We start from the raw sequence: 8,788 nt of genomic DNA, 5'->3' as shown, positions 1-8,788 counted from the left end.
TGTGCTAGTATTTGGGGAAAAATAATTCTTGTTTGCATGGAAAAGTATAAAATACTTTCTGTTAAAAAGGTGAAAAATATGCTTCCATTTTAGAAAAAAATCTGTGAAAGTTCAAGGGTCACTCATTTGTTGGCAAAAGTGAGTTTTAGTGGCTTAAAAATAAGGATAAATGCTACAGGTGTTTTTGCCTTTTCATTTTACTTTGAAGTATTTATGGAACTTTTCTTCACTGAAAAAAGGGAATTTAGAGATATTCAAAAGAATTACTAGATAAAATAATGTTTCAGCAACCTAAGGACAAATCCACTTCTTAGAAGCAGATGCTAGATTCTGGAAGCTTTCTAAACATCTTGTAGCACTGATGAAGTTACAGTCATTGGCTTGGACCTTGATAAAATAACAGCTAACATGTATTAGGTGCTTATTTTAGTCAACTTCTAAGTTGTCTGCATATACTTATTTATTTATTATCACAGGACAGAAAGGATCAGCAGACCATTCAGTTTCTGGTGTGCTCTAAGATAAGTTAAACCAGAAGCTGCTGTAATGGAAAGACAGATTCATCAAAAAAGAAATAGCCAAAATATTATATAGCTGTCTCTGTGGTTTAGTGGTAGAGACTATTTGTACTCTTACGGGGAAATCATGGGGTCAGAACTGGGATAGATCAAGCCTGGTGCTTTTGTTGCAGAGTCTGGAATCAAAGATGAAAAGCCAGGCAGACAATTTAACTGAAGCATTCATCTCTAGGGGCTAACCAGAAAGATACTATTTGAGTTCAGATTATGGGCCTGTAAGGTTCAAGCAAGTGGACTAGGAAAGGTAGATGCAGTAGCCCAGATGATGTCTGGGATACTCTGGGAGGACCCTAAGAAACAGGGTCTCTAGCACTATTTGGGTGCAGCCTACCATGGTTTGGTGACCCAGGAAAAGCAGGGAGGGGGATATTTATACGAATGGCAGTGATAGAAGTTGTGCTGAATTTTATTCCTTATATAAAACCTCAGTTAAGAAGAGGATTTTTTTAGCTCCTACTTTAAGCTTTGGAAAGATCTACTAAACAGTGATTCAGTCCCTTATTTCCTATCAATTTGGGATTCTGATTCTCAATAGTACAGATTTTTGGCATCTCCATTCTTTTGATTACTAGAGATATTCAGTTGCTTTAACCCTACTTGGCTTTTTACAGTAGGTACAAATGCCAGGCTTTTACCACTAAGCTCACAGGTTTGTCAAAGAAATGGTGATGCCAAGGGATTCATTGCAAGTTACTGCCTGCAAACCATGTGTAGGGTGTTGGTGTCTTAAGGTGTTCTGCAGTTCCTAATTCCCTATGTAGCAATATAAATAAAGCTTGGCAAATTGTTCTGTTAAAGGCCCAGTAGTGAAGTTTTAGGCCCTGTGGGCAACGCTCAACTTAGTCATCATAGGGAGAAGCAATCATGGGCAATAAACAAGTAAGTGTAGCTGTGTTTCAACAGAACCTTTTTCATTAAACAGGCAGCAATTGAATTTGGTACATGGGCCATTGTTGCTGACCCATGATATAAATAAACAAACAGAAAAATAAATTTAAATCTCTCCATGGGCAATTATTTTTTCTTAATTGTCCTTTCCTAAATGGTAGGGGAAAGTCGGAACTATTTTACTTGCTTGGAGCTGTAAGTAACTGCCATTTCCTTTATATCGTCCATATGTAACTTGGGAAGCAAATATCCCTAAACCAAACTTCTTTCTTGCTTTTAAAAAAAAGAAGGGAGAGTGGGGAGGGTGCCGGGGTATGAAAGATAGTGGAATGAGACAGATATCATTACCCTATGTACATGTATGATCGCACAAATGGTGTGAATCTACATTGTGTATAACCATAGAAACGAAATGATGTACCCCATTTGTGTACAATGAATCAAAGTGCAGTCTGTAAAAATTAAAAAAAATTAAAAATAAAACAAAATACAGAAAGAGATGGATCATCCTATTCCAGTTTTTCTTGAAAGAGGAGAAACCCCCAATATTTGCTACTCTTCTCCTCCCATCTTTATGAAATTCTTTGTGCATAACAGGAAGAGGAGTTCAGTAACTTCTGGATAACCTCTATTCTTTCTTTCTTCCACTTATATTTGCAATAGTGAACAACTAAAGAGCCTTTATAATTTTACCTTCTTTGTGGTAGCTTACACACAAAGAGTTAGTAGATTTAACAGCATGGCAAATGTTATTTCTTCTAAAATCTGGGAAAATGATAAAATAAAAGTTGAACAAAAAACTACTAGAAGAGAATTATCCCTGCCAAAATCAAGCCCAAAGGTAAAGCATGTTTGACCTCCTTATCTAAGGAACAAAGATGTTCCACAAACGGGTAGAACTCCATCAACCCTAAATTCTCTTTAACGATTAGTAAATCGACCACCTGGTTGAATTGATATGTTTAGATCTTAACCCTTGATACCTGTGAATGTCAGTTTATTTGGAAATAGAATAATCTTTAGAGATGTAATCAAGTTAAGTTGAAGTTATTAGATTGGGCCCAAATCCAATATGCCTGGTCTTCTTTCTTTCTTCCTTCCCTTCCCTTCCCTTCCCTTCCCTTCCCTTCCCTTCCCTTCCCTTCCCTTCCCTCCGCTTCTCTTACTCCTCCTCCTCCCCGCTCCTTTTCCTCTCTCCTCCCCCCTCCTGTCTTCCTCCCCTCATCCTCCCTTCTTCTCCTTCCTCTTCTCCCTCTTCTCTTTCTTCTCTTTCCTCCTCTCTCCTCCCAGAAAGAATAAATTTCTGTTGTTGTAAGTCACTGGTGGTAATTTCTATAGTAGTTCCAAGAAACTAATATACCACTCATGAACTGACTCCAGTATACTCTGTATCCTTTCTCCTGCATTCATTTTATTGAACATCTTTCCCCCTGCTATTTAAAAAACTAAGTAATAGAACAAACTTAATAATCCTGAGTGTTGTGCACAGGCTACCCTCTGCTTTCACTTTGATTTCTTTCATTCGGACCAACTGGGACTTTTAAAGTCAAAAAAGCAAGTTATCATTCTAATACTTTTCCTCTTTTGTTATGTGAATTTAGGGCCATTGCCAAGGGCAGTTTAGCGAACTGTCAGCAACTGATAATATGACTGAAAACCTGATATGTCAGCTATTGTTCTACTGTATTAGCTTCTTTGGGTACTCTGAGCTCATGAAATATAACAAAGCACTGTATTGTCTAAGCTCTTCTGAATATATGACTAGTGTTCATGTAATTCCTCTTGTCTTAGTGTGTGCCTGTCAGAGGGGAATTCTCTGATATCTTTGTTTTCTTTTAGAGATTTTCCACCTAATTTGATCTATATTTGATGACATGGCTATAAAGAACACTGTGTACCTGGGATAGCAGAAGCACACTTATGCACTGCTAACTCATATTTTGGTGTTGTACTGTTCCCACAGGCCCATAGAGTCAAAGGCAGGAAGTTTCACAGAAAGAGCCAATATAATAGCTAGTATTTATTGAGTGTTTCCCATGTATCACTCTTCTAGGTACTTGGCAAGGGATGACTGTTTCTTTCTTGCAACAACACCATAGGCAGAAGCTATTGGTGTATCTACTTTAGAACTAAAGAAACTGATACAATGATAAGTAGAACTTGCCAAAGTCACAAGGCTGATGAGAACCAAAACTAAGATTATGAACCCAGGCCATTTGCTTACCAAGTATTGTACTTAACCATTAACCTATTGGCTTTCTATGGGAAAATTCCCTCATATAGAATCTAAATATTTTAATGTTTTCTTCACCAAAACTCAATTTTTTTTTGTCTTTTTCAGGTAAGAGAAATTTGAATTTGTGTTTTTCCTCAAGGTTACAGAATCATCTTTGTAGGAAATGGATGGAGTTAGAATGCCTCTGTAGTTAAGCTGTAGGCGATTTTTGAGTTGGTGATGTTGTGGATGCCCCTCAACCTGTGAATGATTAGGTCATGTGGGCACTATTTATAAGTTTTTACATTTTTATCCAACAAGGTCTACTCACCAGAAATATTGTCACTAGAGGTGGTCCCAGGATTCTGGTTGTGTTGTTTCTTGGTTCTTATGTTCTTGCAGGAGAAAATTTCAGGCAAAACGTGAAACATAGTACAAGTATAGCAAAGTTTATTAGGAAAAAAAGCATTCTCAAGAGGGAAGGAGAGGGAATCATGTCTAAAAGGAGAGAGTCATCTCATGCTCTCTTCATTACCCAGTGTTTTTGATGGCCTTAGGGAAGTTTCTCAAGAGTCCCACCAATTACGACATCTTAACTCTTTTTTTTTTTTTTTTGATGGTACCAACGAATTCGTGTGCATTTTATTTATTTTTTATTGTAAACAAATGGGATACATGTTGTTTCTCTGTTTGTACATGGCGTAAAGGCATACCATTTGTGTAATCATAAATTTACATAGGGTAATGATGTTTGATTCATTTTTTCCCTTCCCCCCCACCCCTCCCACCCCTCTTTTCCCTCTATACAGTCCTTCCTTCCTCCATTCTTGCCCCCCTCCCTAACCCTAACTCTAACCCTAACACTAACCCCTCCCACCCCCCATTATGTGTCATCATCCACTTATTAGCGATATCATTCGTCCTTTGGTTTTTTGAGATTGTCTTATCTCACTTAGCATGATATTCTCCAGTTTCATCCATTTGCCTGCAAATGCCATAATTTTATCATTCTTTATGGCTGAGTAATATTCCACGGTATATATATACCACAATTTCTTTATCCATTCATCAATTGAAGGACATCTAGGTTGGTTCCACAATCTGGCTATTGTGAACTGAGCAGCTATGAACATTGATGTGGCTGTATCTCTGTAATATGCTGATTTTAAGTCCTTTGGGTATAGGCCAAGGAGTGGGATAGCTGGGTCAAATGGTGGTTCCATTCCAAGTTTTCTAAGGAGTCTCCACACTGCTTTCCAGAGTGGCTGCACTAATTTGCAGCCCCACCAGCAATGCATGAGTGTACCTTTCTCCCCACATCCTCGCCAACACCTGTTGTTGCTTGTATTCTTGATAATTGCCATTGTAATTGGGGTGAGATGGAATCTTAGGGTGGTTTTGATTTGCATTTCTCTTATTACTAGAGATGTTGAACATTTTTCCATATGTTTGTTGATTGCTTGTAGATCTTCTTCTGTGAAGTGTCTATTCATTTCCTTAGCCCATTTGTCAATTGGATTATTTGCATTCTTGGTGTAGAGTTTTTTGAGTTCTTTATAGATTCTGGAGATTAGTGCTCTATCTGAAGTATGATTGGCAAAGATTTTCTCCCACTCTGTAGGCTCTTTCTTCGCATTGCTGATAGTTTCCTTTGCTGAGAGAAAGCTTTTTAGTTTGAATCTATCCCAGTTATTGATTCTTGCTTTTATTTCTTGTGCTATGGGAGTCCTGTTGAGGAAGTCTGGTCCTAAGCTGACATGTTGAAGCTCTGGACCTACTTTTTCTTCTATAAGATGCAAGGTCTCTGGTCTGATTCCGAGGTCCTTAATCAATTTTGAGGTTAGTTTCATGCATGGTGAGAGATATGGGTTTAGTTTCATTCTGTTGCATATGGATTTCCAATTCTCCCAGCACCATTTGTTGAAGAGGGTATCTTTTCTCCATTGCATATTTTTGGCCCCTTTGTCTAGTATGAGAAAATTGTATTTATTTGGGTTTGTGTCCGTGTCCTCTATTCTGTACCATTGATCCACCTTTCTATTTTGGTACCAATACCATGCCGTTTTTGTTACTATTGCTTTGTAGTAGAGTTGAAGATCTGGTATTGCGATACCCGCTGCTTCACTCTTTCTGCCAAGGATTACTTTAGCTATTCTGGGTTTTTTATTCTTCCAGATGAATTTCATAATTGCTTGCTCTATTTCTGTAAGGTACATCATTGGGATTTTAATTGGAATTGCATTGAATCTGTATAGCACTTTTGGTAGTATGGCCATTTTGACAATATTAATTCTTCCTATCCAAGAACATGGGAGATCTTTCCATCTTCTAAGGTTTTCTTTAATTTCTTTCTTTAGTGTTCTGTAGTTCTCATTGTAGAGGTCTTTCACCTCTTTTGTGAGATTGATTCCCAAGTATTTTATTTTTTTCGATACATCTTAACTCTTGACTGACAGTAGGATCCTTCTGCCTCAGCCTCCTGAGTCCCTGGGATTACAGATGTACTACATCCTTCACAGAGTTTTGTTTTGTTTTGTTTTCCCACAGATTTTAGAGGTGTTGGACTTTACTTTAAATTATCCTGTCTTCCTGAGTCTTGGAAACTTTGGTCTGAATAAAGTTCCCAAAAGGCCTCCCATAAGAGTAATTTATGTTCTTATGGCAGAGAGGAGTCTTAAATTCCTTGGCCCTGGGAATAGCCCTCAGGATAATAGGTTGTCTTTCAGGGAATGTAACATCCTATTGACTTAAACCACAGCAGGGTCAGATGGCCTTAGGTGAATTTCTTTTTAAAAGAAAACATGTGACTGGTCAGCACGTAGCTTCAGTCTATAGAATTATCTCCTTAACTTCATGTTCCTACTGCTCGTGTCTACTATCAAAATCATAATACTCTCAAAGTTAAATGTTTATTTTTTATCATGTTGTTATATACTAAAATTAGTGATAGTGGTTATTCGTAGGTCTACTACATTCTGTATGGAACATACATTTGAAGTGGGTATCAGAGGTCCATGGAGTGGAGGCCTAGAATCCTGTACCTCTTCTGGGGGATTCCTTCAGTCCAGCACCTCCTCACTGTTAGAGCATCAAAAGGGAAAGGATGGGTCTGAATTTCTTGAAGGTGTTCAATCCCACCTGCACCCAAACCCCCTATTTATAACAAACACTTAAAACCTGTTTATCCTGAAATGACTTTCAGAGATAATCTAACATGCTTTATGCATAATTTAAAAACTAATGTAATATCTCAACTGAAACATAAAGAAAAATAAATGGAAAGGAAAGGATAATAAATTAATATAATATTCATTGCCCAGGGCTGGCTATATTAAAGTATAGTTAAATGCTTGTACTCATATGTAGAATCTCTACAACTGTAATATTGACACATGTGCACTAAACATGAGTGAGTGAGTGTGTGTGGCTCACATAAGTGGCATTACCATAGGAGATGAGATTTTCCCAGTGGTGAGCAATCTAGGTATATTTATAAGAGAGATAATGTATAATCTTCCACAATTAAAAAAAAAGTTGTTGACAAAATTGCATACAATTTTTCCCTATTTTATTTTGTTTATTTTATTTATTTATGTGGTGCTGAGGATTGAACCCAGTGCCCCACGCGTGTGAGACAAGTGCTCTATCACTGAGCCACAACCCCAGTCCCCAATTTTTCCCTATTTTAGAGGCACTACTGGGATATCAAACAAAGTAAAAAAAGGGTTAATGTGGATGATAGAGTTGAGTCGTGAATTTGTCACTTATGTAAAGTATTTTAAAAGTTCAGCAGGATTTGGGACTATTCTTTCTGGTATGCAACCATCTAATGCCTTCCACCATACCTACCACATCAGATCTTCAAGTGTAGTGACAAAAACCAGCACCTTAACTTTTCAAAACACTCTGAGAATCAAGTCTTTAACACATGGACCTTTAAGAGACACTCATCTGGATCATAGCATTCTGCTTCTGGCCCATAGTGGTTCATATCCATTTCACAATGCAAAATGCACTCATTCCATCCCCAGAGTCCCAAAAATCTTAGCTATTCCAGATTTGCTTAAAAACTTAAGTCCAAAGTCTCCTCTGAGAATCAAGGCAAACTCAGCTGTGAGCCCTTATAGAAATCAAAACAAAAGTTATATACTTCTAATATAAAATGGTGGAACTAGTACAGGGTAAGCATTCACATTTCAAAAGGGAGGAGTAGGGGAATAGAAATGAAGCATCAATCCTAAACAAGATTGAAACCAGCAGGGAGAACATCAAATCCTAAAGCTTCATGTCTGGCATCTGGGGTCTTCTGTGGTGGGATGTGGGCTCTGAAGGGCCTGGGCAGTCTGGCTCTTACAGCTTTGCTAGTTGTAGCCCACAGAACTGTTATCTTGGGTAGGTTTTGCACACTGCCTGCAGCTCCCCCTGGCAGGTGTTACCTGTTTCTGGCATCTCTTCCTTCCTGGGTTCTCCACTGCGGTTTGGCTTCATTCCCAGAGCTTCACTAGGTGTTGTCCCACATGGGGGCTATTTCAAGGGACTTCAACCCTACAGTGCCATTGCTGGACCTTCCCTGGCTTCCATTTGAAAAAGGAAAAAGGCAGTTTGGCAAACTACAGCAACAAAATAACATGACTGGAAAAGCTGGTATGTCAGCTATCGTTCTACTATATTAGCTTCTTTAGGTACTATGACCTCTGAAAATATATAACAAAGCACTGTATTGTCTAAGCTTCCGAATTTATAAATAGTGTTCATGTAACTCCTATTGTGAAGGTTGCCATGACTCTGTAATTTGCATTCTGCATACTTGAAAAAACACCATCACACGAATGGCGTCAAAGTCTGCCATCAGGGCTTGGGTTGTGGCTCCGTGGTAGAGCACCTGCCTTGCATGTGTGAGGCACTGAGTTTGATCCTCAGCACCACATAAAAATAAATAAAATAAAGGTATTGTGTCCATCTACAACTAAAAATATTTTAAAAGAAAAGAAGTCTGCCACCAGAATGAGCTGTACCTGGACTGCTTGAACCACAGCTGCAGAGGCTTCAGATGAACAGGGGAAAATGAATCCGAAGGTGGTTCTGGGTGAACAGGGCACCCTGGAGC

This window comes from Sciurus carolinensis, chromosome 7, assembly GCF_902686445.1.
Source record: "Sciurus carolinensis chromosome 7, mSciCar1.2, whole genome shotgun sequence".
NCBI classification, from domain to species: Eukaryota; Metazoa; Chordata; class Mammalia; order Rodentia; family Sciuridae; genus Sciurus; species Sciurus carolinensis.
Note: the sequence above shows the minus strand (reverse complement) of the source record.